Genomic DNA, 7,066 nt, shown 5'->3' with positions numbered 1-7,066 from the left:
CTAATTATGAGGCAATGTACAAACCAATCCAAAAATGGTTTGGGTTTGCACATACACTGAAAGAGCCACTCATTTGGCAAGCTCACCAAACATTGACAGAACGCAAGCCTTCAACATCTGTACAATTTTTGCCTAAATAATTGGTTGGGTATTCCCAACTGAGGGCCCCATACACCCACCGTAACACCCAAAAACCAGTCAGATGGTTTCATTCATTAATGTGCTTTATATTTTTAATGTGCTTTATATTTATTTATCTGTTATTGTAATGACTCCCTGTTTATTACTTTATTGTGCTGCATACAAAAGTAGCGATATATAAATAAAAATATACATACAATAGGGCATGCAATAAAAGTTCCAAACAATTCATCTTTTGCATGTATGCAATCATTTGTGTTGCTTTCTAGTGAAAGCAGCTCTCTTGCAGGGTAAGACAAGGAATTCCTCTCACCATACTCGCTAAGCAAACTTGATACTCTAACTTACAACATAGGCAATACATTGCCTGAAAAGTACCTTAAACGCTCCTGAAACATTGATAAAAGGTGGTCACAATAAATGAAGCTCCCCAACTGCATAAATCTAGTGTGTGCGGCTCCGTTACAATTTCATCTGCTTTTTGAGGAATCTTGCCGGTGTTAAGGAGGATTTGCACCACCAGTGCAGTGAAGGAATTGAGATTTGGATGTCCTGTTAAGGTAATGATTTTTGGGACACAGGGTAACTTTCTAAAACTGGCAACTACTTATTTTACAAGAGTGGATATATCCTCTGTGGGGGTGCTTTGCCTCCCTAAGGGCCAAGACACATGGGGTGATTAATAAAATTCACTGCGACTAATTGCACAGTGTTTTCGTGGCTACTGATCGCCATGTGTGTCTTCACCCTAAAGCTTCACCCTAAACTGGCTACAGTTGCGCACTTTTTGTAGCAAAAGACCTGAGTTTCCAGTAATAAAAAATTAAATTCTGCTAAGTTACCAGGTGTGACTGTTTGCCATCCTTTGTATACTGCCGCCTGAGGCCTAAGAATAATACATGTGCCACTTTATTAAGCAATTGATTACCTAGGGTACAGGAATTAATTGTGAATCTCACTACCTGATGTTCCTCCCAAAGGAATGAGGGAGTTATATTGGATTAGACATTAGGCAGCCTCATCTTTATATTATAGAGCATAAGAAAAAAGGGGGGAAAAAAGCACACAAAAGAAATTGCTGGTGTAAAAAAATACCTCCAACCTGTTTAATGCGGACTGCACATACAGACCAAACGTTTCAAGAGCTACATGCTCTCTTCATCAGTGGAATAAGTACGCACTGATGAAGAGAGCATGTAGCTCTTGAAACATTTGGTCTGTATGTGCAGTCCGTAATAAACAGGTTGAAGGTATTTTTTTCTTATGCTCATTACTATAGGCACCTGGCCAGATGCATCAGGAGGATCTGCACCAGTGGATAACGGACTGAGTTTACAAGGAACCATGAGTGTATGGACTTACTTTGTTTGCTTTATATTATAGGCAGGTCAGCATTACATTCATTTCTGGCATTTTGCCTGCAGGGACAGACGGCCCCGGTGAGGTTCCAGAGAAGTGAATGTGGCTGTGTGTGCGCGGTTGGCAGGGTGGGCACTAAGGGGATGGGCACTGTACGGTTCCAGAGAAGTGAATGTGGCTGTGTGGGGGGATGGCAGGGAGGGCAGTGGGTGTCGGGATGGGCACTGTATGGTTCACGAGAAGTGAATGTGGCTGTGTGGGGGGGATGGCAGTGGATGTCAGAATGGGCACTGTATGGTTCCAGAGAAGTGAATGTGGCTGTGTGGGGATGGCAGGGAGGGGAGTTGGTGTCAGGAGATGGGCACTGTATGGTTCCAGAGAAGTGAATGTGGCTGTGTGTGGTGTCAGGGAGGGCAGTGGGTGTCGGGATGGGCACTGTATGGTTCCAGAGAAGTGAATGTGGCTGTGTGTGTGGGGGGTGGCAGGGAGGGGGTGGGTATCAGGGGATGGGCACTGTATGGTTCCAGAGAAGTGAATGTGGCTGTGTGTGGGGGGGGGGGTGGCAGGGGGGGCAGTGGGTATCAGGGGATGGGCACTGTATGGTTCCAGAGAAGTGAATGTGACTGTGTGTGTGGGGGTGGCAGGGAGGGCAGTGGGTATCAGGGGATGGGCACTGTATGGTTCCAGAGAAGTGAATGTGACTGTGTGTGTGTGGGGGGGGGTGGCAGGGAGGGCAGTGGGTATCAGGGGATGGGCACTGTATGGTTCCAGAGAAGTGAATGTGGCTGTGTGGGGGTGGCAGGGGGGGCAGTGGGTATCGGGATGGGCACTGTATGGTTCCAGAGAAGTGAATGTGACTGTGTGTGTGGGGGGGGGGGTGGCAGGGAGGGCAGTGGGTGTCAGGGGATGGGCACTGTATGGTTCCAGAGAAGTGAATGTGGCTGTGTGTGTGTGGGGGGGGGGGTGGCAGGGAGGGCAGTGGGTGTCAGGGGATGGGCACTGTATGGTTCCAGAGAAGTGAATGTGGCTGTGTGTGTGTGGGGGGGGGGTGGCAGTGGGTATCAGGGGATGGGCACTGTATAGTTCCAGAGAAGTGAATGTGACTGTGTGTGTGTGTGGGGGGGGGGGGTGGCAGCCTCTCTTGAACCATACAGTGCCCATCCCCTGATACCCACTGCCCCCCGCAGTGGGTATCAGGGGATGGGCACTGTATGGTTCCAGAGAAGTGAATGTGACTGTGGGGGGGGTGGCAGTGGGTATCAGGGGATGGGCACTGTATGGTTCCAGAGAAGTGAATGTGGCTGTGTGTGTGTGGGGATGGCAGGGCAGGCAGGGGGAGGCAGGGCGGGCAGAGGGAGGCAGGGCTGACTTGTCCATCACTTGTACTCCACCTGTGCTGGGCAGGGTGAAGAGCAGGTTAGCTGGGTGAAAAGTTCACTGCGAGGTGAGCTGTCTGTTTGTCCTGCTTAATTTATCCAGTATTTGGCTAACCTTGCTCTGAACTCAGCCTCTTATTCTCCCTTCCCCTTGTCCCCCAGCACGCTCATGTCAGATACAGATCCCCCTCCATCTGACCCCTGCAAAGGCAGGGAAACTGCACAAGCACATCATGGCCAGAAACAGCAGAAAGGCTTGTTTTACTCTGGAGGATTATTGATGTTGCGCACGCTGGAGGCCCTTTCCCTGGAACACAGCTACACTGCCTGTTATTGGGGGATTGCACAGAATGTTTAGCACTTATCTCCTGCAGTGCCTCCCATTCACAAAAGGAACCTTTAATCCGAAATTTCATTGCTCATCTGGGGTTCTGTTTTTCTGACCTCAGTAGAAAGGAACAGACATTGTATTGCAAAATTGTGCTAAAGGTTGCTTATCTATGTCTGTCACCAAGCATATGCACTAGTATAAACTTTCTATTATCTTATATACAGACACGATAAATCATTGTCAGCATCGGTGTACAAAATATTTAACACTTAAGGTCCCCATACACTATAAGATCCGCTCGCTTGGCGATGTCGCCAAGCGAGCGGATCTTTACCCGATATCCCCACCTACGGGTGGGCGATATCGGGTAGCAAGTGGCTTTAAAAAAAAATAATCTGATTGTTTGGCCCTGGGGCCAAATGATCGGATTATATTTGCGGCCATTGGGCAGTCGGTTCGGGGACCGTATCAACAAGCCGATGCGGTCCCCGATCCGACTGGATTTTCTAACCTGGCCGATCGAGATCTGGCCAATTTCAGGCCAGATATCGGTCGGCCAGGCCGCTCGTTTCTCCCCATACACGGCCCGATTAGCTGCCGAATCGATCCAAGGGACAGATATCGGCAGCTTCTATCGGCCCATGTATGGGGGCCTTTAGGCTGAAATCCCACGGAGCGTGTTAGTCGCCCGCCATAGATCTCTGCTATCACAGGCGACTAACCGATCCAAAATTCCTTTCCACCGGCAACAATAGGAGCAGTTAGTCGCCTGTGATAGCTGAGATTTATCGCAAGTGATTAACACTTTTCATGGGACTTCAGCTTTACCCCTGGTGCTGGTGTTTCATTACATACCTTGTGTTCCCTGTCTGGACAGGCAATCTGTGGATTCTGGCAAATGCCAGAGGGGCTGCTGTAAGATGCCATAGGCAGTGACTATTTATTGGGCTGCTTGGGGGCTCTGTGTAGTTGGAATGCCATGGGCAGAGCAGAGCTGTTTCCCTGATGCTCCTTCATTGGTGTCTCATGAATAGAAGGGGCATATGAGGGGCTGCCTGCATCACACTCCTGCGCTGGCCTTCTTGTATGCAGTGCTGGTGACTGGATATTGGGGGTGGGTAACTCCCCAACAATCCATGTGAGTTGGCATGCCTGCAGTTAGATACTGTCTCGCACTGTGGTTTACACTCTGGGGGGGTCATTTATAAAGTTTGCGCAGCACATATTTGTTTTGCAAATGGTTGTTTAAATGGTTGATTACATTTTGCACTGCTGTGCCCGTTTTTCCTTTTTTTGTGAATCGCACGGATATGCAAATTGTGCATGGAAATTTGCATATGAGATTGCGATTTGCATGAGCATGCCCCCTGTGCACGTTTATTATGCGTGAATATATAATATATTTTCTCTTTGCGAGTATAAATTCACAATTTGCAAAATCAGTTTAGCGAATATTTTTTCCGCCACAAAAGCTGTCACATAACTCGGGCACAGAGTGTGTGCAGAATTATTTGCCATCTGTAAATATGCCATATTTAAAAGTCAATAAAAATGTCACAATTATAAATATAAACACGGCCAGGACTAATTTGTTCACTTTGCAAATAATTCTGCGCTGCACAAATTTTAGAAATGACCCCCACTGGGTAATGATGTGTAGTAAAAGGAACTATGGCCACTGGATATTATAACCTCTCATGAACATATCAGCAAGGGCAAAACAGCCATTACATATTTTCCTGTAAAATTCCTACAACTATTCTGAAATAAGGGGAGTGAATTAGCTTCTACCACAGTTGAAATGTTTATGGGTTGCGGTGGTATATATGAGGCGCTGGCAATGATTTATAAACACTGGGCAGGTTTGCACCTGGGCAGTAATACATGGCAAGCAATCAAGTGTTTGTTTTATTGTTTCTACCTGCAGCTAGCTGAAAAATTCTAAGCACTGATGGTTGCTATGGGTTACTGCCCAGGTGCAAATTTGCCCAGTGTATAAATGAGCCCCACTGCTGTTGACACCCAAAGCTGCTGATTGGTCCTTTTGCTAAGACTCTCAAAAACTGCTGACAGCTGCATGTACATAATAACTGTCTGAGCTAAATGACACTTCTGTAAAGCAAGGATGCCATGACTTCACTGCAATCAGCTACTCCCAGCAATGCTCATGCTTCATATTTCTTGTTCTTATTAAGTGATTAACTCTCATAATGATAAAGGAAGAGTGAACCTGAACTCCTCAACTAGAATTTAATGAGTTCCATGTGTCCAGTGACAGTCTGTAGCATGTGTGGGTACAGAAGTCCTGCAGTTGATTTAGTGATCATAGAGAATGGAGAATATGGACTTTGGGCACTATGATTTCTATGCACGACTGCCGAGTCTGACTGATGCACTGATTACTAAAAGAACATAAAGCAGTTTTAGTGTTGGACTCATTCTCCTCTTAAATTGCTTTAGATTTGGAACATTTTCTTTAGCATTCGATTTCATGCTTTTAACATGTTTGTTTTAATTCTAACATTTTCATGTATATTTTGATTGCCAGCGAGCCAAGTAATAGTTAAGGCAAGAGTAAAGGTGGCCATACACGCACCGATAATATCGTACGAAACCTCGTTTCGTACGATATTCGGTGCGTGTATGGTATGTCGGTGAGTCGACCGATATCGCAGGAAGCTGCTGATATCTCGCCGATCGGACCAGGACCATAGAAGGCGCCTGACCAAAATTTCCCTTCAGCGCTGAATCGGCAGAAGGAGGTACAAATCCTATTGTTTCTACCTCCTTACCTGCCGATTCAGCCCTGAATGGTGTGTGGCGGATCTGACGATGTTTCGTGCGACCATCGGTCGTCAGAATATCGTCAGATCGCCACGTGTATGGCCAGCTTTAAGGTGGCTGAACATAGTCCCCCAGACCGAGTTGCCAGCTAATTGGGCTGTGTATAGTGACTGTCTGACCAAAAGCTGGACAACACTTAGGCTAAAAAATCCCATTGCAAGAGGACAGAATCGGCCCATTGAAGAGACCATCACCTGATAGACTCCTATTGCTTGGGCAAGTATCCGATCTGGCCAAATTGGGGCAGCACATGTATGACCAATTTAAGACTGAGTCCATAACACCTTACGTAGTAGAAACCAAAAGCAAAATAATATCTTGCAAAGAGCAAGTCTACCCATATTTTTTACCCATAATGCAGTGTTTTTCCAACTATTCCAATGCTGAAATGTGGTCACACATTTTTTTTATTTTGATTCGATAGTGCTCAGAATGTGTAGGGTTGTATCACTGACAGTGTTAAAATGATGTCTGCGCATGATTCTTTAGTTGCAAATGCACTGTGACTGTTGACACTGCCTGCAGTTGAACCCTGGAATTATCATAATGTTCAGGGTTAAGGTAGCTCCATGGTTCCCCCTGTGTCGATAGGGGCACTTGTTTATGATTCATCAGACAGAATGGAGAGACAATTGTGCTTGGTGCAAATATGCACAACTGCAAGGGGCATATTTTTATGCAAGTACCTTTAATCAATGGGATCAATAAGTCCATTGCATCCATTTTTGTGCAGCCGTACCAGCAGCTGTATTTGTAAACATACCTTTTATTTGACCCATGTCTTATCTTGTAGAACACAGGTATCAGTAAGGTATTGAACTGGGTGGGCCAGAATTTAATACCATAGCTACATTCACAGGATCAGGGTCGGACTGGGCCAGTGGGGCATTAGGAAAAAACCTGATGGGCCCCGGGCCCTCATTGGCCCTGCCTATCGAGGCATGAACCCCGCCTTCCCTCCACTCTCCATCTTGGGTAGCAGCCTTGGTGGGCCTCGCACACCCCTGGATAGGAT

This window comes from Xenopus tropicalis, chromosome 7, assembly GCF_000004195.4.
Source record: "Xenopus tropicalis strain Nigerian chromosome 7, UCB_Xtro_10.0, whole genome shotgun sequence".
Lineage (NCBI taxonomy): Eukaryota > Metazoa > Chordata > Amphibia > Anura > Pipidae > Xenopus > Xenopus tropicalis.
Note: the sequence above shows the minus strand (reverse complement) of the source record.